Source organism: Callorhinus ursinus, unplaced genomic scaffold (assembly GCF_003265705.2).
Source record: "Callorhinus ursinus isolate GAN/ISIS: 27379988/994484 unplaced genomic scaffold, GSC_fseal_2.0 scaffold23, whole genome shotgun sequence".
Taxonomy (NCBI): Eukaryota; Metazoa; Chordata; class Mammalia; order Carnivora; family Otariidae; genus Callorhinus; species Callorhinus ursinus.
The window spans coordinates 11766721-11790301 of NW_027397085.1; positions in this window are offsets into that span (position 1 = coordinate 11766721).

Sequence of the window (23581 nt, forward strand, 5' to 3'; positions counted from 1 at the left end):
ATTCATCTCAAAAGGAGACTGATGCTTTTGTGATGTAAAGATGTTCCCTGGGAAGCAATGACGGCCTCTGCTGGAATAGCGGATTTAACAACAAATACATTATTCTTGCAGAATTTTTCCTTGTGCCAGGAAAGCAAAGTGATCTGAGCTTCGTGGGGGAAAGCTGTTCTGTCCATGCGAATTCAAGGCAGTGGAAAGGGCTCCAGATTCCTCCGTATTCATTCCAAGTGTAGGCTAAAATGCCTCACACTGTGAGCTTGCAAATTAACCCTTTAATATGTCTTTAACTCTGTTAAAATCTGGGTACCAGAGGAATAGGGAGGCTACACATTTATCATCCATCATTTATGCCTGAGTCTAAATGAAAGATTTGAGAGCAGATTTTGACAGAATGTTAGAGTCCAAAGAGTCTCTAGAGAATATCAAACCCAAGCTCCCAGTCCTTTATACTTTCTAAGTGGTCCTTGAACAATGCCAATCAGTCTATGGCACAGGTCTGTGGGAGGGCTTTTCTTTGGAATTCTCTTATAAAGGGATATTGGTCCGAATTCTGTTGTTTGGAGCAAAATAAAAGATACTCTATTTTTTACCTAAAGTCCTTCAAATACTTGAGGATAACCATCATGTTTCCACTCAGTGTTCTGTTCTAGGTTCTGGTCTGTTCCTTCACCCTCTCTTCTTATGGTATGATTTCCAGATCCCTCATGCCCTAACTGCCATCTGCTCAACATCCTACGGTGGAGATCAGTGTTTTAAAAATGTGGTGTCAGGGCGCCTGGGTGGCTCAGTTGTTAAGTGTCTGCCTTCCGCTCAGGTCAGGATCCCAGAGTCCTGGGATCGAGCCCCGCATCTGGTTCCCCGCTCTGCGGGGAGCCAGCTTCCCCCTCTCCCACTCCCCCGGCTTGTGTTCCCTCTCTCACTGTGTCTCTCTCTGTCAAATAAATAAAATTAAAAAAAAATGTGGTGTCTTGGGGCGCCCGGGTGGCTCAGTTTGTGAAGCAGCCAGCTCTTGATTTTGGCTCAGGCCCTGATTTCTCAGGTTCCTGGGATTGAGCCCCACGCTGGGCTCCACCCTCAGTGGGGAGTCTGCTTGGACTTCTCTCTCTCCCTCAGCCTCTGCCCCTCCCCCTGCTCATGATCTCTCTAGCTCTCTCTCTCAAATAAATCTTTAAAAAAATAAAAGATAAAAATATGGTGCCTAGAACAGAAGACAATATTCCAGGTGTTCTGTGGATCATGTTCCCCTCCCCAAACAATACATTTCTCTTCGGAGAGCCCACTCTGATATTGAGCTCAAGGCCAAGTTTCTTCCTCATGAAGTGGTATCAAGCCGTGTCCCCCCTGCCATCCTATGCTCACTTTTAATATAAAGTTTATATTTATCCATATTAAATTTCTCCTTCTTGCTTCCAGTCTTGGTTGTATCTTGATTCTGGAATCTTTTGTACTTGCTGTTCTGCTTAATTTTGGTCATTCTCAAATGTGACAAATAGCTCTCCCATATATGTTTACCAAAATCTTGGATAACAATATTGACTAAGATATGGGCAAGCCTGAGGTTTGTGGCATGCCACTGAGGACCTCACTCCAGATGGAAACAGATCCACTGAATGACACTTTTGCATTCTGTTCTGTTTTTGGGGTTTTTTTGTTTTGTTTTGCTTTGTTTTGTTGTTTTTAAGTAGGCTCCGTGCTAAACATGGGGCTTGAACTCATGACCCCAAGATCAAGAGTTGCTTGCTCTACCAACTGAGCCAGCCAGGCATCCCTGCATTCTGTTCTTATCCACCTTCTACCATGATTAATCTTTATATCTCTCACAATTAGTACAATACCTGGCACAGTGTAACTGAATCCTCATTGAATAAATAGCGTCCATTGTATTTCTCCACTCAGTACACAAGAATATATGTCTTTATATACACTTTATATATGCCTCGCTAAATGGAATATAAATTCTGTCTGTACTGTCTTCCCTAATGTATTAGTGTAGTAGCCCATGTAAAAGAAAGTGAATTTGTTTAGAATAACTAATTTAGGATCTCATTTTTTTCCCAACTAGGACCTTGACATAACATACCTGCCACAGTTAGAAGCTCAACCTTATTTGGAGTTTGGGCACTCTACTGATTTAAGTCCTGGTCCTCAGTTTTCTCTGCTATCCTCCAGGAGCTGAGAGCCTTTTTGTGTGATACCTGGGACGTCCTTTGCTTTCACATGTCATTTTCAATTTCCTATTACATGCTCTCCACCCTTTTATTATCTTTTCCTAAATGTCCATGGAGCTTAGCAATAGCCACTCAATTTCATTAGCTATAAAGTTACTATTTGCCTCATTTACCTCAAAAGGCTGATACTTTGCTCCAGGTCTTATATACCCTTCCACTGGTATCACATTCCAATGCACCAAAACTGGAGGTTGTAATAATTGGATCTCTACATTGTACCATGGGCTGGGCTATTCGTGCTCCACCTACCAGCAACGAGGCTATAAATGACCCAGCTCTAGATTGATCTTACCATCTGTGCTCCCAGACTACTCCTGGTACCAATTTCTCCAGGAAGCAGACAGACAGAATTCATCATGCGGGATGTTTATTAGGGAGAGCTCTCATGATCAACACCTGTGGACGGTGGGGAAGGAAGTAAGGTTGGGAGGAGGGAGAGGTCAAGCTGGAGCTAAAAGAGTCAGAGTTCTCCCACACTGGGAAGAAATAGCTAGGCCTTTATGACCCTCCTCCATCTGTCATTGGATGACATCTCCCCTGAAAGGACAAGCCCTTGGGCCAAGTGGCTCTCTGCAGCTAAGGCAATCTTGGAAGAGTCTATCAATCAAAGTCTGTCGACTGGCAACACTCCCAACAGCTGGGACCAGTTATTCCTTGTCACTGTAGGAGTCAATATGAAGACTATGCAATGAGATAAGATTCCTTTATTAATTATTTATTTTTTAAGAATTTCTCATGCTTGTTAGATGTTAATGCCCCCAAAATTGATCCACAGATTCCCAATCAAAATTGCAGTAGACCTTTTTGTAGAGAAAAAACAGTGTTTATAAAGTTAATTTATAAAGCTGTAAAGTCAAAGACAACTACTAAAGAATAATAAAAGGAATGTAACTTCCAAACAAGTAGAAAGTAAAAGTGAAAAAAAATTAAAAACAAACAAAAACAAAACAAACCGTGGATCATTCCAAAAGAAGGTAGGAAAAGGGATGACACAAAATTAAGTGGTAAAATAAGTTCAAAAATATTCCAATATGTGTAAATATTTAATTATTAAAAGACAGTGATGGTCAGATTGGATTATAAAAGCAAAATCCAGGTATTTATAGTTTCAAGAAATGACTTAAAGCCCAAGTATACAGAAAATTTGAAAAAAATGGAAAAATTGTACCTAGAATATCTTAAATAAAAAAAAGCTGGTGTAGTAAGAATTATATCTGAAAAAAATAGATTTTAAGATAAAAAATATTACATGACTAAAAAATATATATTAAGATAAAAAATATTACATGACTAAAAAAATATAAATTACATAATGATAATACAAAGATATAATTATTTAATAATATGAACAATTTACTCAGCACTAGATGAAAAAATCTGTGTACTTGATAATATAAACAATTTATTCAATGAAAATATGAAAAATTTAATTAATGACATTATGAATAATTTTCTGGGAAAATAGGACAATCCTGTACTTACATATGTACCTAGCAGCATTGGATATAAGCAAAACCTGACAAATGTATGAGGTGAAATTGGGAAAATATTAATCCATCACTTACAAATTGCTAAGATCAAGCAGCCTAAAAATTAATAGGACAGAGAAGATCGAACCACATAATTAACAAACTTAATCCAATGGACATAGCTTATACCATGCATGTAAAAGACAGAGACATACTCTTCCTTGGACAAAAACGGACTAGTTAGAACTGGGGCCTAACATAAATCTTATGCCAAATAGTTGATATAACACTCCTCTTACCACACTCTAATAAAATTAAAAATCAGTAATAAATTGAAAGCTGATTTTCTAAAGTCTAAGAGAAACATTTAACTATGTTCTGTATTATGATTTCACAGATAACTTTACGACTTTCTTGCGAGGTTTTTATAATTAATTTCCCCATCACCAACAAAAGTCTTCTTGGCTAGAATTAAGTCTAGCACAGCAGCTTCCCTGTTGTTTACTCCTTCTTTTAAGAGATAAAATAAGTAAAAATAAATAAGTAAAAGAATTCAGAAATGGAGGTGATAATGTCACAGGAGCAAATTGCAGGTGGCCTGGCCAGACTGATCATGGGAGAAATATTTTATTATTATTTTTTTAAAGATTTTATTTATTTATTTATTTTGAGAGAGAGAGAGCATGAGCGGGGGGGGGCAGGGGCAGAGGGAGAGGGAGAAGCAGACTCCCCACTGAACAGGGAGTTCAATGACGGACTGGATCCCAGGATCCTGGGATCATGACCTGAGCTGAAGGCAGATGCTTAGCCAACTGGGCCACCCAGGTGCCCCAGAAATATCTTATTTTTAGATAATATTTTCTTAATACACATTATTAAACTGATATAATAGCAATGGAATCTCTTAACCATGTAGACATGTGTTAGAAGTATTATTTGACTGAAAGCAGAACATGTGATAAAATTTTGGCCTTCCTTACCTACAATTTTATCTCTTTTTTAAAAAAAGATTATTTATTTGAGAGAGAGAAAGCGTGTGCGTGTGCATGCCCGAGTGGTGGGGGAGTGGGACATAGGGAATGGAGAGGGAGAGAGAATCTTAAGCAGACTCCCTGCTTAGCACAGAGCCTGACAGGGGGGCTCAATCTCACAACCCTGAGATCATAACCTGAGCCAAAATCAAGAGTCAAATGCTTAAACAACTGAGCCACCCAGGTGCCCCTGTTTTCTTGTGAAGTTCTTAATCTTTCTAGGCTCCAATTTTCTCATCTATAAAATGAGGATAATAGTAGTACCAATATCATAGGACTTTGTAAGAATTAAATGAGTGAACACATTCAAAGTGCTGAAGTCAGTGTACATAGAATAGCTGTTATTAAGTAGACTTGCTCTTGAAATTTAGTTTAAAATTCACTTGATTTCTTTGATGCATCTTTTGCCAAATACATGCTTTTTTTTTAAAGATTTTATTTATTTGAGAGAGAGAGAGCAAGAGAGAGGGCATGAGCAGAGGGAAGGGTGGAGGGAGAAGCAGACTCCGCTGAGCAGGGAGTCCGATGTGGGGCTCAATCCTGAGACTCTGGGATCATGACCTCAGCCAAAGGCAGACACTTAACCAACTGAGCCACCCAGGCACCCTACCAAATACATTCTTGCAGGACCTTTTGTGACATGCTCTGTCCCGTGTTTTCTGGATCACAGTTTAGAAAACTCAATGTCTTCTTGACACCACTGGCAAAGCTGTTTGTTTACTTTGCATAGTCAGAATCATAAAATGTAGAAAAGATTTTTTTAATCTGTGTTCCTAAATCCTTCCATCTCCTACCCAGTATCTCAGTCATTAGAAACACATTTTAGACTTTTTCTGATTATATCAGTTGTTTCCATGTAAGTCAGCAGATGTGGATGGACTCAAATACAAGTTACAAATCCAATAATACTTCTGTGTTCTTCCCAGTGCAAAATATTCATATGCATGTCTATACAATAAAAATGAACAATCCAAAAATAAAATTAAGAAAATAATTCCATTTATAATATTATCAAATATTATAAAGTACTTAGGAATAAATTTAAAGAAAAAGGCGCAAGATTTGCCCACTGAAAACTAAAAAACATTGTTGAAAGAGATTTAAGGAGACCTAGAGAAATGGAATGGAAGATTTAATACTGTTAAGATGGCAATACTCCCCAGTGGATCTATAGATTCACTGCAATTCATATTAAAATTCCTACTGCCTTTTTGAAGAAATAGGCAAACTAATCCTAAAATTTATATGAAATTACAAGGAACCCCAAATAATCAAAACAATTTTGAAAAAAAAAAAAGAATGAAGGTGAAGGACTTACACTTCCCAATTTCAAGACCTACTACAAAGCTGTTGTAATCAAAACTGTGTAGTACTAGCGTCAGCATAGATGATAGAGAGATGAAGAGAGCAAAAATGGGATTCCAGCAATAAACTCATATATCTACGGTCAACTGATTTTTGACAAGGGTGGAAAGACCATGCAATGAGAAAATAATAGTGTCTTTAACAAATGGTGGTGAGATAAGTGGAAAGATTCCATACGCAGAAGAATATAGTTGGACCCTTACCTCACACTCTGTACAAAAATTAACTCAAAATGGATCAAAGATCTAACCATAAAGATTTAAACTCTTCTTTACCTTGGATTTGGCAATAGATTTTTAGGTATGACACCAAAAACACAAGGAACAAACAGGAAAATAGATACATTGGACTTCATCGAAATGAAAATCTTTTGTGCATCAAAGAACCCTATCAAGAAAGTGAAAAGGCAACCTACAGAATGGAAGAAAATGTTTACAAATCATATAGCTGATGAAAGTCCAGTATCCAGAATCTATAAAGAACTCTTATAACTCAACAACAAAAATACAAATAATCCTGTTTAAGAATGGGCAAAGGACTCAAGTAGACCTTTTTCCAGAGAAGATATACAAATGGTCAATAAACACACAAAAAGATGCTCAACATCCTTAGTCATTTAGTCATTAGGGAAACACACACACGATACCATTTCCCATCTACTAGGATGACTATAATAATAATTCTTTTTTTTTTTAAGATTTATTTATTTATTTGAGAGAGAGAGAATGAGATAGAGAGACAGAGCATGAGAGGGGGGAGGGTCAGAGGGAGAAGCAGACTCCCCCCTGAGCAGGGAGCCTAACACGGGACTCGATCCCGGGACTCCAGGATCATGACCTGAGCCGAAGGCAGCCGCCCAACCAACTGAGCCACCCAGGTGCCCCAGTTCTTTTTTTTTTTTTTTTTTTAAGATTTTATTTATTTGACAGAGGAAGACACAGCAAGAGAGGGAACACAAGCGGGGGAGTGGGAGAGGGAGAAGAAGTCTTCCCACCGAGCAGGGAGCCAGATGTGGGGCTCGATCCCAGGACCCTGGGATCATGACCTGAGCTGAAGGCAGACGCTTAACGACTGAGCCACCCAGGCATCCCTATAATAAATAATAATTTTTAAATAGAAAAATAAGTGTAGTGAAAATGTGGAGAAATTGGAACCGTCATCTGCTGCTAGTAGGAATGTAAAATGGTGTAGCTGCTGTGGAAAATAGTGGTTCCTCAAAAAGTTAAACAGAATTACTAGATGACCCAGCAATTCTACTCATAGTTATATAACCCCAAATTTAAAAAGCAATGTTCAAACAAAAACTTTTGCACACATGTTCATAGTAGCATTATCCATATTATCCAAAAGGTGGAAACAACCCAAATGTCCATCAACAAATGAACGGATAAACAAAATGTGGTATATCCATACAATGGAATATTGTTCAGCAACAAAAAGGAATAAAGTACTGATACAGGCTACAATATGGATGAACCTTGAAAAGATTATGCTAAGTAAAGAAGGTGACAACAAAGACTACATTTTTAATTATTCATATGACATATCCAGAATAGACAAATCCTTAGAGACAGTAAGCAGATTAATGATTGCCAGGGCCTGGGAGAATGACAGATCAGGGAGTGACTATTAACAGCTATGGAGTTTCTTTTGGGGGTGATGAAAATGTTCTGGAATTAGATAATGGTGCTTGTTATACAACATTGTACATGTACTAAAAGCCACTGAACTGTACACTTTATTTTTTATTTAAAGATTTTATTTATTTATTTGACAGAGCACAAGCAGGGGGAGCGGCAGAGAGAGAGGGAGAAGCAGACTCCCCGCTGAGCAGGGAGCCCAATGTGGGGCTCGATCCTGGGACCCTGGGACCATGACCTGAGCCAAAGGCAGACGCTTAACCAACTGAGCCACCCAGGTGCCCCTGAACCGTACACTTTAAAATGGTGTACAATTTTCCCAAATTGGGGGAAAAAAAAACACCCTAAAAGGCAGATTCAGGAAGGAAATTAGAAGTTAAGAATAAAAGACGAGGATGACATTTTTGTCCTCAACATATGTCATGATCGATTGTTAAACTGACCTTGTGAAGTTAAAAGATTTTGCTGCAAACAGATTGGGGTTGACTACACAGGTATGGAAACTGTGTATTCCAGAACTTCTTATAACAATCTTATTTAATTGTACTATTTTCCAAAAAAATGATATATATAAAACAAAAAATGGGCTAGACAGATAAATAAGTATACTTACAATTTAAATAGTGGGTGATTCTACCTGCCTACAGGCAGGGCCTCGTTAGCCTTGGAAAGGAATTTGGACTTTTAAGTCAGGAGTGTCTTGATAAGGCTCAAGTTCTAGAAAAGTCATGGTAGCTGCACTGGGAGAATGACATAGTAGGGAATGAGTCTATTTGCAGAAATCAATTAGCTTTCAGTGGCTTGGATGAGACTGATGGCGGTGCATACAGAATTAACAGAGAACATGACCAATTTATTATATTAATCAGAACTCTTTCAAAGAGACAGAAATGACCTCAGGGAAGCTCTGTTATAAGTGGGGAACTGTTGGCCCCAGGAACAAAATCATGGATAAAGGCAAGAGAGCTGCTGGCTCTTTGATGACTGGATGGGGGGAATGGAATGCTGCCATCTCTTTCTATTTTTGTTCTCATCTCTGCTTATCTCTGAAAGTTAGCTGTTCCCGCTTTTAGGCCTGGGAGCGTACATGACCTGTTGGTGGCTCTGAAATCATGTCTTTACAGCTTCTGATGAAAGGAGACCAGCTGTCTTTGATTTGGGATAGATTCAGAATGTAGTATCCCAGGAAAAGCTGCCATTGGCCAGGCTCAGATCATGTGCTTATACCTGGATTCCTCTCTGTATCCAAGGAGAGAGGTACTTTGATTGTTTAAGGAACATGATCATGCCAGTGGCCAAGGAAGTAAAGTCTATTACCAGGTAATCAGAGAGAAGATGCAGGCAGTCCTGAGCTGACGGAGGCACTGCAGAGTTAACGGAACTCGGCGATCGATTGATTATGGATCGATTGATTATTTTCTGAGCCAAGTGTGACACTTAGATTTCCAACATCCTGGGAGGAAATGAGACAGGAAAGAGAAGAATAGAAGCAGTTTTGAAGGAGAAGACAATGAGTTCACATTTGTATCTGGGGAGTGTTAAAGAGCCATGGGACATTCATTTTGAGATGCCTGATAATAGGCCTGATTTCCTGGAAGAAACAGCTGAGCTGGATGGAGATTTGGGAGTCATCAGCATCAAGAGCATCCTTCAAGCCCCAGGACTGGAGGCCATCTTCCAGAGAGAATGTAAAGTGAGAAGAGGGGTTGAGGACAAACTCCGGAGAGCACCGCCATCTGAAGGAAGGACCGAAATGACTAAGAAGGAACAGTAAGGAGGAAGAAACCAGGAGAGAATCCTATTATGTGAATTTGGGTTCACACTAGTTGGAAGAGCTGCAAGGAAGGATCACAAAGCTGGTGGCAAAGTGAAGACTCTAAGAAACTCATAACCTCTCTAACAAGATAAGAACATATCAGCTCACAAAGCAAGTAGTGTATGATAGGTGCCAAAATGAGTTCTAGGAGGGAGGGAGAGAGGAAGCATTATGGATTGGGGTAGCCAGAGGAAGCAGGATTTAAGCAAATACACCCAGATGGCTAAGACTTGAGTAGTTGGACAGTGGGAATAGGGGGAGCAATTCCAGGTTGGAAGATTTCATGAACAAAGGAGGAACTATACCAGGAACATTCAGGAGACCTGCTTATGTTGAGGTTTGATAAGAGATAATTTCAGGAAAGTGAACTTAGGCCAGATGGAGAGGGCTTTGAATGCCAAGCTAAAACATCTGATAATAAACTTTAGTTAGTAGAGAGCCTTCAAAGGTTCTGGATACTCCCTTAAAGAAATTGCCCTGTTGTTGTTGTTTTGTCCTGTGGTGTTTTGTTTTTGTTTTTTCCTTTTAAGGTATCCCTGTTGGACCAGCTCTTGTTGTATCAACCAAATTCTCTCCCATCATGTTGTATCTGTCTCTTTTGTTTTAGAGAACATTAGGTGTGACTCTGACGCTCCTTGAGTGTCACAGCTGCTCTGGAACTGTTCAGAAGCCTTCTCCAATAGGTAGTTAAGTTTTCTTTTCTTCCATCCTATTAGTTCTAGTTACATCTCTCAGGGACCATGTGAAACAATTCCACGTTCTCCTCGTGTTTATGTTCTGAGGATGCTTATAGAGTTTCCACATTCCCTCTGCTTTGAGCTTAGCCAAGGTATACATGTCTAATTCTTTTAATCTCTCCCCCTAAGTCACTCCCTCTGGCCTCTTAATCATCCTAATTGCTCTTCTTTGAATGGCAGCCAACTCAGTATGTGCATCTTCCTTGTGAGGCCATGAGGAACAGGCTATACCACGTGTGGTCTCACTAGACCCATATATTACCGTCATCTGATGGCTGGACACGTGGGACTGCACCCCTCCTGCTCTCCCCCTTCCCACAGTGCAACCTGGCCTTGGTAAATCCCTTATCCAACAGGTTATCCTTCCATTTCCAGGTGGCCTTTTCCAAAGCTTGGAACCTGTCTTCACCACATGCTCTCCCCCAAGCTCCCATCCCAGGAGGTCTCTCACTGGAGAAGGTGGCCCAGGACCAGGCCCGAGGATCTGTGGAAAATTGCAGCTAAGCTTGCATAAGTAAATCTTGGAAAGGGGCAGGCTGTGGAGTGCCCAGAATTAGAGGATGCTGCTGCCAGCCATGAGCTCTCTGGCCTGCAACGCTGTGAGCATTCAAGAAGGTGCAACTTGGAGGCTGCTTCCCTGTTTCCAATTATCCTTTTTATCTCTGCTCTGGCCCCTCTCCTTACCTAAGTGTTTTCATAGCTCTCAGCCATTACTGTTCAGCTTTGGGAGGATAAACGTGAAACCAAACAAATTATAAATATCCTGTTTCAAGATGTGTTATCACTCTGTGAATAGAAACCCCCAGAAGCCCGAGTCTTTTGAAAGCTCTAGTTTTGTTTTGTTTTGTTTTGTTTTGTTTTAAGCTTTGAAAAAAAAAATCCTCTGCCACTCTAAGGATGTGGTGGCAGAGGTTAAACTGCCTTTGAGAAAGCCAAATGTTTGGACTTCAGTGAAGGTTGACATGGAAACCCACCTGAGGCTTCCTCTGGTGTCTCGGGAGGAAATAAAACCCGAGATGGATGTTCCCGTTGCAAGAGGAAGAGCCGCTCGGTGGGGTGGCAGGTAGGCCTGCGCGGTGGGCGGGAGAAACTGCCCCGGGGCCGCAGACGAGGGAAGTCGAAGGACAGACACCCAAGGCCAGAAAGGGCACGACTGCTGCGTGTGTGCCGGTTCCCCGGGGCCGTCCCGGCCGTCCCGGAACTTTCCGCGGCCGGGGCTCCTGCGCCGCCGCTACCGGAAAGTTGACGTTTTTATTCGAAGCCCTTTAGCCCAGCAGTGGAATAAAGAGCCGCCGCTCTCCGGGGCCGCGTCCTCGTCGACAGGAGCGTGGCGGGGGCGCGCCCAGTGGGCACCTCCCTCCGGCCGCCCGGCCCCGCCGCGCTCCCGGCCCCCACCAGGCCGCAGGGCGGCGGCCGGCGAGCAGGGGCGGGGGGCAGGGGGGGCGGCGGCCCCCGGCATCCGCTCCGCCTGGGGCTTGCAGACCCCAAGGAAGCTTTGCCCGCCGCTCCGCCCTGGGCCGAGCGGCCTCAGTCACTCCCCACGTGGGCACGGGAAAACTACCGGGAACAGAAGTTTTTGTTACTGGGGGTGGGGGGAGGGGGTGGAGAGAGGGGAGAGGAGAGGAGAGGAGAGTCATGAGAAAGAGAGGAGGAGGAAGAAAGCGAGAGAAGGGAACCTGGAGGAAGAGGAAGGAAGCGGGCAAGAATCTGGTTGCTTCCACGTTCTCCTGGTGTCTTTCTACACGGATCTCGCCTCAGAGGTGGGCCAGGCTTGTGGGGGGACTAGCCCTTGCCCTCCAGGTAGCTCAGACTCTCCGTTTCTGCTCTGAGTGCTTGAGAATGCCCTAGAAAAGAAACCTCGAGAACGTCTCTCTGTGGGATTTTGAGGGCCTCCATCTTGTACGGTCACTGTTCCTTCCAAGTCTAGGGTATCCATACAGTCTAGCTGTCAGATAAAAGCAGGACTCCTCGTTCAATCTGAGTATCAGATAAACAAGGAATAATTTTTACTCTAAGTATGTCCCATTCAATATTGTTTGTTTTGCTAAATCTGGTAACTGAGTCAGTGTGTATTTATGATTCTTCTGATTCAAAGCCTGTCCACACAGCAACTCTTTGAAGTAGGAAAAGGGCTCCTGCACACTCTACCAGGCATCAGGCCCAATTTCCAGCCTTCCCTTTGTCCCCTCTAAATTTGGTACAAGTTCAGCTTTAGGCCAAACTGTGAGGTGTTTCCTGGGACAGTTGGTGGAGAAAGCTGTGATGGGGGCGGAGATCAAGGAGGCTGTAATTTAGGTCACCTAAGATAGCAATTGGAATTAACAGCTTGAGATAACCCTGGGACTAAGTGCTGTCTTCTCATTTATTGAAGGCATTTACGAGATGTGCTGTGAACGTAAGAGTTAAATAGTAATTGCCTTTTGTAAGCAGCAACTCTAACTGGGGTTTACATTTGGGATTAATAGTAAACTCCCCAGGCCTTACCGACAGAAGAATGTAGTTGCCCGAATAAACAATATTTTGATCAGGACTGAGCACCAATCCTCAGAGCATGCAGCCTTTTCCTAGCAAGGAGCATTTCCCAACTCTGAAGTAATTTGCAATGTGCTGGAAAAACATTTTTTAAAAATGGATATCTTAGATACCATAAAAGGGAAAACAGTTCTCCCTTTTTAAGTAATAAATACCATTTGTAGGAGAATTCCTTCAGTTTGCATTTCTGAATTATTTTCTGATAATGTGAGGCTTACAGTGCTTGAGTGGTGCCTACTGTCTATAGTAAGGAAGAGTCTAATGGAACAGTGTGGGTCTGGGGTTTACTGTCCTCCAAATGTTACACATTCTTCTTGGTACGTGAAACCAAGAATGCGTCTCGGTTATGGGGCTGGCCATCGAGATGAGTGGAGGGCCCCTCAGATGGTGGAATTCTGTCCCAGTTTCCCAGTGGCCATTGTTCCTTCGGCCTCCCCAACCAAAGGGGAGGAGTACCTGAGGAATACTTTCCAGTTGCTTTCCTCTCCTTCCCATTCCGACTCCAACATCACAGGCCGGATTCCAGTGAGATACAGCATCTCGACAAAGACAGCCCTTTGACTAGGAATCTGAATGTGCTGAGAAGCACAGAAAACATGTTGTTGTTCTACTGGGAGGTCTCAAACGGCTCCAGGAGGACTCTCTTGGAAAGGCACCGGCCCTGGGTCTACTCCAAAAATGCTGCTCACTCTGCCCCCTGGTGCATGTGTGTGCGACTCATGCAGTCCGGAATTCCTTCCTCCCCACTTCAGGCGATGTTGTGAGCAGCTTTTGGATGATCCTGCCTTCCTGGGGCCAGTGAATGTTTCTCACTCTGTGGGTCGTGTGCTTAAGGTTGGGGAAACCGAAAACTTGGATTCCTTTCCAGTTCATTCCTTCACCAAATATTTGTTGATTTCCTACTGTGTCCACATCACTTTTCACCAAGCTGTCAAGGGAGTCAGGCTTGGGGATGAATGTGGAGTGCTGAGTCACTGTGGGGAGTGATGTGGGCTAGGGGATGGCAAGGAGAGAGAATGGGCACACTGGAATTTAACAACAGTAAAGCCACTTTATGCCCAGTGTCTAGCAGTATGCCTGGTACAAGGCTAATGCTCAGAAAGTATTTGTTGAATCTATTTGACAGTGAAATATTCTGGGTGATTAACTTTTCCTTATTATCCCTAACCTAACTTATTTTCATTTCATTAAATATTTCCTATCAATCCCTCCTTAGTAACAATGTGTGCCAAAGAAAGCGATTTTTTTCCTTGGGGCGTTAAAAACCTTGGAGCATTTCAGATTCATTCTCTGATCTTGGATTGGGTCTGCCTGGTAATGAGTCCTGTGGCAAGGCGTCGTAGGAGATGGGATGAGTGTGCACTGACAGAGAGACAGGTCTGGCTTTTTTGAAGAAATCTCTTATGTGAGTTTCTTTGTCGAGATGCTGTATCTCACTAAAATTCTGCATATGACGTTTGGGGGCACGATGGGAAGGAGAGGAAAGCAATGAACTAGAAAATGGGTGTTTCTTAGGAGCCTTGCTTATTTTTTTTTTATTTTTAAGATTTTATTTATTTGACAGAGAGAGACACAGTGAGAGAGGGAACACAAGCAGGGGGAGTGGGAGAGGGAGAAGCAGGCTTCCCGCTGAGCAGGGAGCCCGATGCGGGGCTCGATCCCAGGACCCTGGGATCGTGACCTGAGCCAAAGGCAAATGCTTAATGACTGAGCCACCCAGGCGCCCCTAGGAGGAGCCCTGCTTATTAATGAACTGTATGTCTCTATCCCATGGCAACAGGCAGGTGGGTTAGGTTTGTGTGAGTGAAGCAGATGGGCCTTTTCTCAGCTTTTGGCTAGGTGTGAGAACATATCTGGGAGACCCCCATCAAATCCACAAGTCTGGCTGCTCACGCTGCATTAAAATTTTATAGACAGGTTTGCCCAGGGGTTGACATGAGAAACAATGCTACTGACTATTCAGTATTTTTAAACAATTAGATGTTTATTGGGTCTAGACTGCAAAAGCATTCCACAGTGCTGGATGTGGTGGGAGGAGGAGAGGAAGGAGAAGACTCTGTCTCTACCTGTTGGGAGCTTGTAGTATTGTTGCAGATTCAAAGGGAACACAAAGCAGTCAAGTGCCATTATGAGATAAGGAATATAGAGAAGGCAGGAAAGACATGGGTCTCAGGAGCCAGAAAGAGCTGGAAGGCGAGAAGGGCTGATAGGGGATAATACTAAGGTGCCAGGCACTGTGCTAAACAGACTGAGGGGACTGTTTCTATAATCTTCGCTACAGCTCTGTGGTCGCCCTGCTGTTGTTGTTCCCATTTTCTCATGAGAAAGCTGAGCCATATTAACATTTAACTTGCCCCAGGTCACTGGGGAGATTAATGGCAACGCTGAGATAAAAACAGGTGTACGGAAGGCAAGGAGAGTGGATGAAAATTGTAGTTTAGTTGGGGGAAGACGGCATTTCCTCTCCCCCTCTCTCTTTAAAGTGTGGTTGATAATTCCTACCTTTCAAGATTATTAGATGGGATAAATGAGAGTGTTTGTGCACGTTCAGAGCAGCCTGGTGCTTGGTGGGAAGTCAGACGGCATTAGGGAAAAGTGGGGGGTGAGGACAGACATCCCAGCGAGGGAACCAGGACGTGACTAATGGGAACGATGGGAAAGGGGATCCGGTTTATAGAGGACCTCAACAACTAAAAGAGAGGGTGGCAGTTGACGTGTCATTATATACTTCAACGAAAGTGATGGTTCTTTTCTGATTTTGAAAGCAGTATACACTCACAAATAGTTTAGGAAAAAAACCCGGGAAAGTAGAGAGATGAAATAAAATAATTCCACCACTTGTACATAGCCACATATAATCTCTTTTCTATTATTTAACTTTGATCCTAACTTTATGAAATGTGTTATAAAATACAAAATTATGATCTTAAATTTATGAAATACAGTGTTCAAAAATGTATGACATATATATCTACTTACAATATACTTTATGATTATACTGTTGAAGTAAGTTCTGGTTTTTTCATGCTTTTTGAGAACATTTTCCTCACTGCTAGATAGTATTTTTTTTAAAGTATTTAAAGTGAGAGAATATTAATAAAGTAGGAGTACCATAACATATTCAACATGTTCTCTATTATTGGCTATTTAGATTGTTCCCAATCTTTCACTATTAAAAATAGCACTGGGATGAATATCCTTATTTGCATTTTAAAAAATTATTTCTTTGGGCCGAATTCATAGAAATGGAGACACTAGGTCAAAAAGTGTAAGTTTTTTCCAGGCTCTTGATTCATTTGCCAAACGGCTTTCCAGAAAGGTTGAATCAATTTCTGTTCCCACCAGTGTGTATGAGAGTGCCCATTTTAGGAAGCCCTTGCCCGCAATGAGTTTTCCTTTTTAACTGATAATTTCATAGAAAAAAATCGTATCTTGTTTTGCTTTGTATTTCTTAGATTGTAAGTGAGGTGGAGCAGTTTTGCCACTCATTGTCCATTTGTATTTCTTCTTTCGTGAATTTTCTCTTTGTGTTCTTGACCATTATTCTAGAACAGCACTGTCAAATGGAGACCTGATGTGAGTCATGTACGTTATGTTTTTCTAAAGTACAAACCTGGATGTGACAGGGAGCAGGAAGTGGGAAAGGAGTAACAATGGGTTCGCCTTGTCTCAGGCTTCAGTTTTTCAATTTTAGGTGAAAAAAAATATGCCATCTTTTATGGAATTTCTCAATTCAGTTTCAAAGATTTTGTATTTAGTAGACTTTCCTCCCAGATTTGAGAAATATATTGCCTGGCTATCTTGGGTTTTAGTTTTTCTCTGCCCATGGATGTGTTAGCTCATGGGAAAGGTTATATTAGAAATTATTAACCAAACACCACATGCTTTACTCTGGGTGCATAATTTTGACCAGGAGTGGAGATCATGAGAGCCATGTTTTAGGAGGATGCCTGACCTGCCAGAACCATGTTTTGGAAGAGTTTGAGCTTGGAGGCCTGTAGACAGGCTGGGAGATAGTTGCAACAGGCAGCCCTGAGGCACTGACACTCTTGATGGGATAAGGACACCAGGAATGGGGCAGGGCGAGTCTATCCACAAAACAATTCTCGTCAAAGGAAACTTTGGGTCTTTGTAAAAAATTGGACATAGCCAGTGAAGAGAGAGAGAGAAGAACTTTAAATTCTTTGTGTGTGTTTTGGTGGATAAAAAAATGGCATTGCCTCTGCAAAGAGATGGGAGGGTCGGAAATCTCAGGTATAGGAAAATGTTATTTTCATTTGGGATATGCCGACTTGGAGGGAAAAGCTGTCAGTCCGTGGAAGAAACTGAAGATTAGCTTATTCAACATCCATTCAGTCTCTGTTCCAGCTAGTCCTATATCGTAGGGTCTAGAAAGCTAACCAAACAATCCTGTTTCTCTCAATCTCCTCAGCAGATGAGCTGTAAGCATGTGACCTAGTTTCCGCATTAGTTGCACCTTTGAGATTTAATGGCAGAATTGAGCACACAGGCTTGTGGGAGAGGTCACATTTGAGCTAGGGTCAGTAATGATGTGCTGAGAATAATGGAGTGATAGGAGATCAGCTTCTCAAAGAGAAGAAAAAAAGTGCTGGCGAATGTGTGGGGATTGTATTAAGGAGATACTCTGAAAAACATGAAAGGGTTGATTTTGTGGGACTGGTTGAGGCTGAAGGGCATAAAACTTTAAGGGCTGTATCGATTCAATGTTCTATCTTTCTTCACTGGGAGCCAAAGCATACGTGGCAAGACTAACATAAGTATTTGCTTTGACTTTGTTATGACTTTTAATAGTATGGCTTTGAGCAAGTTGCTTACAGCCTCTAAATTTTAGCTTCCTCATCTTACATATCTAAGACCATTTCTGCCAGAACTGAAGCACCCTCCAAAGCGAATATTTAATAGTAGTTCCCCACCCGTATGAATCAGGCAATGTGCTAGGTACTTAAGATACAAAGTTTATTATGACAAGGTCTCTGCCTTCAAGAGCTCATATTCTGTTGGGGGAGAACGGAGTGGTCAACAGGAATTACAATACAAATAAGGGCGATGATGAAGATCCACACAAGGTGCATCTCAGCTTGGGTAGGGTTTGGGAGTTGCAGAGGAAATCAGGGAAGGATTCTCAGAGGAGAGTAGATCTACTGTGGATCAGAGGGGTGAGTCTAAGTGTTTAGATAGAGGAAGCAGGGAAGTCATTTCTAGCTATTTGAGCAGCATGGACAATGGTGGAGGATGTGAACACTTTCAGTCAGCCTAGGGGGAAGGACTAGTGACGTGTCTAGGTAGTCTGGGAGGATCTGACCCGTCTGTTGCCCCTGGGACTTGCTCTGTCAGTTGACTCCTCCCTTTCAGTAGCTTCAGGATCCCTCTCCTAGGCTACTTCTCTTTGGCCAAAACCTATAAACTCAAGTGTCCTCAGAGATTGGGTAATTTTCCTTGTTTGTCTGTTTCTCCATCTACTGTCCTTTGTCTCTCTTTCCTTCCCTTTCTTTTTTTTTTTTTTTTTTTTAAAAGTGTATTTAATCTTTTTTTTTAAGATTATTTATTTATTTATTTGACAGAGAGAGAGAGAGAGACAGCAAGAGAGGGAACACAAGCGGGGGAGGGGGTGGGAGAGGGAGAAGCAGACTCCCCGCCGAGCAGGGAGCCCGATGCGGGACTCGATCCCAGGACCCTGGGATCATGACCTGAGCTGAAGGCAGACGCTTAACGACTGAGCCACCCAGGCGCCCCTCTTTCCTTCCCTTTCACTCTTGGCCTCCATCTCCTCCCTTCCTAACTCAGTCTCAGTCAGTCTTCCTTACTCAGTCTCCTGTGCCCTGGGTTCCTCTGCTAAACTGTTCTTACCACAGGTTGCCAATGGCTATCAGGTAGCCCCTTCTGTTCCCTTCTTATTTGCCTCTGTAATAGTTAGCCCTTTGCCACTTCTTCTTGAATCTGCTATCTCACTGTTCTTTCAGATCTTCTTGAGTCTTCCGTCACCTTTGCCAGTCCTTTTCTGCTGCCCAACCCTGACGTTTAATATGTCCTAGCATTCTTTTCTGAGCTCCTTTTTTGCAATCAACAACTCTGTCTGAGTAATGTCACTCACTCTTGGGGTTTCAGTTTACCGTCCCCCCCCATTATTCTAGCGATTCTCAAACCCTTATCTGTGGCCTCTGCCTCTTCCCTGGGGTTCTGAGTCACATTGCCCATCTCCTACTGAGGACACCATTTTTCTGTCCCTCAGGCACCTCTAAGTGAATATATCCCCAATCAAACGTATTAGCTTTTCCAACAATCCTATTTCCTATATATCCATTCCCATCTCAGTGTCCAAACTTGAAACCTGGGAGTGGTCCTTACTCCCTCCTTTTCTCTCCTCCATATCCAGTCTGTCAACATATCCTTTTATTTCTACTTTCTACGTATCTCATGAGTTTGTTCTGTCGGAGGTCCTAATCACTGTTCAACTGATTGGCTGTTTTTATGTGTTTTTTTTTTTTTTTTGGATCAGCTTTCTCATTGGTATTCTTTCTTTTCCTTTCACTCCACTTGAATCCATCCTTGAATATCTTTTAGAGTGATCATTCTAACCTACATTCATTCCAACATGAGTGCTGCAAGTCATTCCACAGTCCTGACTGAAAATGTGTTTTCTCTTACCTAAAACAGTTCTTGTCCTTCTTGCATGGAGCCTTTTTCATGTCGAAACACCTGGTGGATGCCCACATGTTAGCTAGACTTTTAGTGCCTGTTAATTGAGAAATTACATAAACCAAAAGCTACTTCAAATTCAGCAACAAGTTTAAGTTTATTTTGTTATTAATAAATATAGCATTGACATACATTGACCAATAATATACATTCAGAAACATAAGATATATTCCATCTGAAGGCCATTCATGGTGGATTCTTGGACTCCTTGCAATAACTACTTCCTAATGGTCAAGAACCATTGCCTTAAAGATGACATCCAGACTAATTAGCTATATAAGGTACTTTTAACTGTTTTTTTTTTTGAGAGAGAGAGTGCAAGCGAGTGTGGCAGGGTTGAGAGGAGAAGGGCAGAGGGAGAGGGAGAGAATCTTTTTTTTTAAATTTTTTATTGTTATGTTAATCACCATATATTACATAATTTGTTTTGGTGTAGTGTTCCATGATTAATTGTTTGTTCATAACACCCAGTGCTCCATGCAGAATGTGCCCTCTTTAATACCCATCACCAGGCTAACCCATCCCCCACCCCCCGCCCCTCTAGAACCCTCAGTTTGTTTTTCAGAGTCCATCATCTCTCCTGGTTCATCTGAGAGGGAGAGAATCTTAAGCAGGCTCCATGCCCAGTGCAGAACTCAATGCAGACCTCGATTTTATGACCCTGAGACCATGACCTGAGCTGAAATCAAGAGTCGGATGCTCAACTGACTGAGCCCCCCAGGCGCTCTGTAAAGTGATATTTCCAGTCTCATCTCCAGTCACTTTGCTGTCCTTCCCTTCTTCTCACACCATGTTGACCCCACAGGCTGCTCCTTTTCCTCCCGTTCCTCACTCATCACTTTTTCAGGAATGCCCTTCCTTCCTTTCCTCTGCCTGGAATACCCTCACCTTATCCTTCCAAGACCTGACAAAAATGTCAGGAGAAACTTTTTTAGATTCCTCTTAGAGTCATTTGTTCTTCGATGCCACTCATAACACTTTGTGCATCAGCTCTAGCGAAGTACTTACTATATATTATACTGGGATGGTTTTTACATTTGTCTCTCTCACTAGATTCTGGGCTCCCAGGTGTCAGAGTCTGGGTCTTATTCATCTTTGTATCCTGGGTTCCCAGAATAGTGCTTGGCACATAGTAAGTGCTATGGTATGTGGTAGAGGTTGGTGGATTCATAGTGACTATTAGAATATCTTTGGCAACCTTAGAGCAGCATCCTGAAAGAAAAGCAAAACCCCAGCCCTGAGTGCCCAGCTCTTTCCTCATAATTACCACTCTATGCAGGGACAAATAATGATCAGTCTTATACTTAGCCATGTAGAAAGTTACAGCTATAAGAAACTGTAGCTGTCATCCAATAGGAGTCCTTCACATTACAGATGGGAAATCAGCATTGAACCTTTCCTTTTCCAGATTCAGCAACACTCTTTTCAGCTTTCTCCATATTCTGGTTCTTGATTCATTTTCTTTGGATACTGACTTGTCTACATTCCTCCCAAATTGTTGGAATAAGCCGCTCATTTACAGAAGGTATAAAATTTGTTTTAGTCCCTAATATATGAATGCCTGCAATCCATAGATAATGTATATTTTTAAATGATTTAGACATTTTAATCTTCTTCCTGGCCAAGTTTTTCACCAGGCGGTATCTAAGGAGGAACAGCATTGGCAGATGTGACTTGAAACTTCATTTGCTTCTCTTGCCCAGACTCTGAGGGAAGCAAATGGGCAGCTAAGTGCCAAAGGCAAGCGGCCAGGGGGAGAGCAGCAACCTGGACATTCAGCCTCTGGAAACATCCAAATCCCCTGGTGCCCACTCTCATTTCAGAGATTATAACCTGCCTGGTTTTTATGACCTCTGAGCGTTGAGCCTCAAATGCCAGGTGTCAAACAGGAGATGGGTATTTTTGTGGCAACATGGATGTATTTTGTGTGGGGGAATGATTTGTATGGAACCATGAAGTAAGTGGCTTGAAGGGGAATGTGGAGAAAATTTGTCTTGGGCAAGAGGCTGAGCCACTAAAGTATCTTCAGGGCGCTGTGTATAACATGGAAAAAATTAGACTTTCTTCTGTTGCATCCAACTGACTACATGGTCACTTTGAGAACAGTGAAGTGGTAGTTATTCTTGAAGAAGTGTGCAGAAGAAAATTTAGCAAAAGGAAGTTACAGCCTAGGACTTCTGAAGCATCTGCCCAAGATCTAAAATAGATTACTGCCTCTCTGTGGAGGAAAAGCCCGGGCATCTCTCTGAATTTAAATGAGGCATTACTGTTAGCCATTAAAAATGAAAATCCTTCTACATCTAGTAGCCTGTGGGTGTGCCAGCATCCTTACCAATCTGTATTCCATCTTTTGGCAAGTAAAAGTGACCTGAACTCATCTATTTATACTTTATACAAATTCCTAACTCTAGGGTAAGAACTTGTCAGGCTCCCAAATTCAAGTCTAGAGAAGTTAGAATCTTCATTGTTTACAAAGCTTGTCCATCAAATGAAGCTAGTGTTAATTAACTCTGGCATCCCTAAATTCATTTGGCATATTCAAAGGTCTCTCTGAAGGCTGGGTCTTAGATAACAAATGCAAAGGCAGCACCATTAAGCAGAATGCAGGCATTACATATTTTTCCTTGTGTTGCTTCTGTTACCAATCAAACTTGCAGATGTGAGACTAGAACATTTCTGACAGTAAGTCCCACAAAAAGATGCTGCTCATTTATTTTGGCAGTGGGTAGTACTATCCTAAGAAGGCAGCTGTGCATGGCAGAGCTCACTATTATAGCTCAAAATCTGTCCTTTCGTAACACTTGCGGGGCATTGGGTTATGGCATTCAGAAGGAAATGGAACAGATAGAAGGGTACATTGGGAAACAGCAGTTAAAATGCTCTGACTTGTAAAATCCCTTATGTGCAGTACCATTTTTTCAGTTATTAAATGAACATAATTTAAAGAGCAATTTGCTTGTCATCGTTGGTACTGTTGTATATTCCGACCATATTGGTCAGTTTTAACTTTCTGTAGACAATTTTCAACTAGTGCAGATCAATAGTAGTTCATGGATATATTTAAATCTAAAACAAGAGGTTTACATGATATTTTAGAAATTTTAGTGAGCATGTTCCAAGTTATATTAAGTTCAACAAATGCCCTATGTTAACAGAATATTCCGGATATAAAGTAAGCCAGCCATGCAGTATCTGAGAAGTTGGTCTTTTTTCATGCGATACTTTTCTGGGCAACACAATTGCAAGCTCATTTTGAGGGGATTCTGAGGCACACAGGGAAATGCCCATGGATACAGCTCAGGAGCACAGTGACCTACTAGGACAAGAATGGCTTTGTCTGGGCTCACGTGACCAAAAATGCACACAGGCTCTAATGATAGACATACCTTTTTCCTTTTGATTATTGGCAGGATGCCCACTGTAAACCGACAGCAGGCTGGGTGCTGAGCAGAGTTGGGGGGTGAGAAGGAAAGGAGAGGGTAACAGAGGAGTTTTTCCTCTTTATCCCCAGTGGTACACAATGTGTATTTATTTACTCCATAAGTCACCAGGCAAATATCCAGCTATCGTTATGTACACTGTAATCAACTTCTTTGTCTGTGCTTCTGGAATAAAATACTACTGGCATCCAGAGCCATAGCTATACATCACATGTTTTTGTCTTTGCATATATGCTACAGTCTAATGAGCCTAATTCATTCCATGGTATCAGTGTAAGTACATAGTTGTATCTGTGTCTTACAGCCTTAAAATAGAGATTTGGGTTTGGAATTGAGAGCCTTTTTTTTTTTTTTATTCTTCCTTTTCAGATTATTCCTTTTTCCTCTTCTGCTTTAGACCAGACACTCCTAAAAGAGTCTGTACCTTGAACAGACTGGGCGTTGTTGGGAATACATGCTGCAGGTTCCATAGAAACCCTGTCCATGAGTCAGAAAGTGAACACCAGGCCTGTTGTATTGATTCTATGATGTGGGTTACTAATGTAATACCTGATGTGTGTGAGCTGGCCAAGAGCTGCTCCCCCAAGAGTTGCTGGGCAGAAGGCT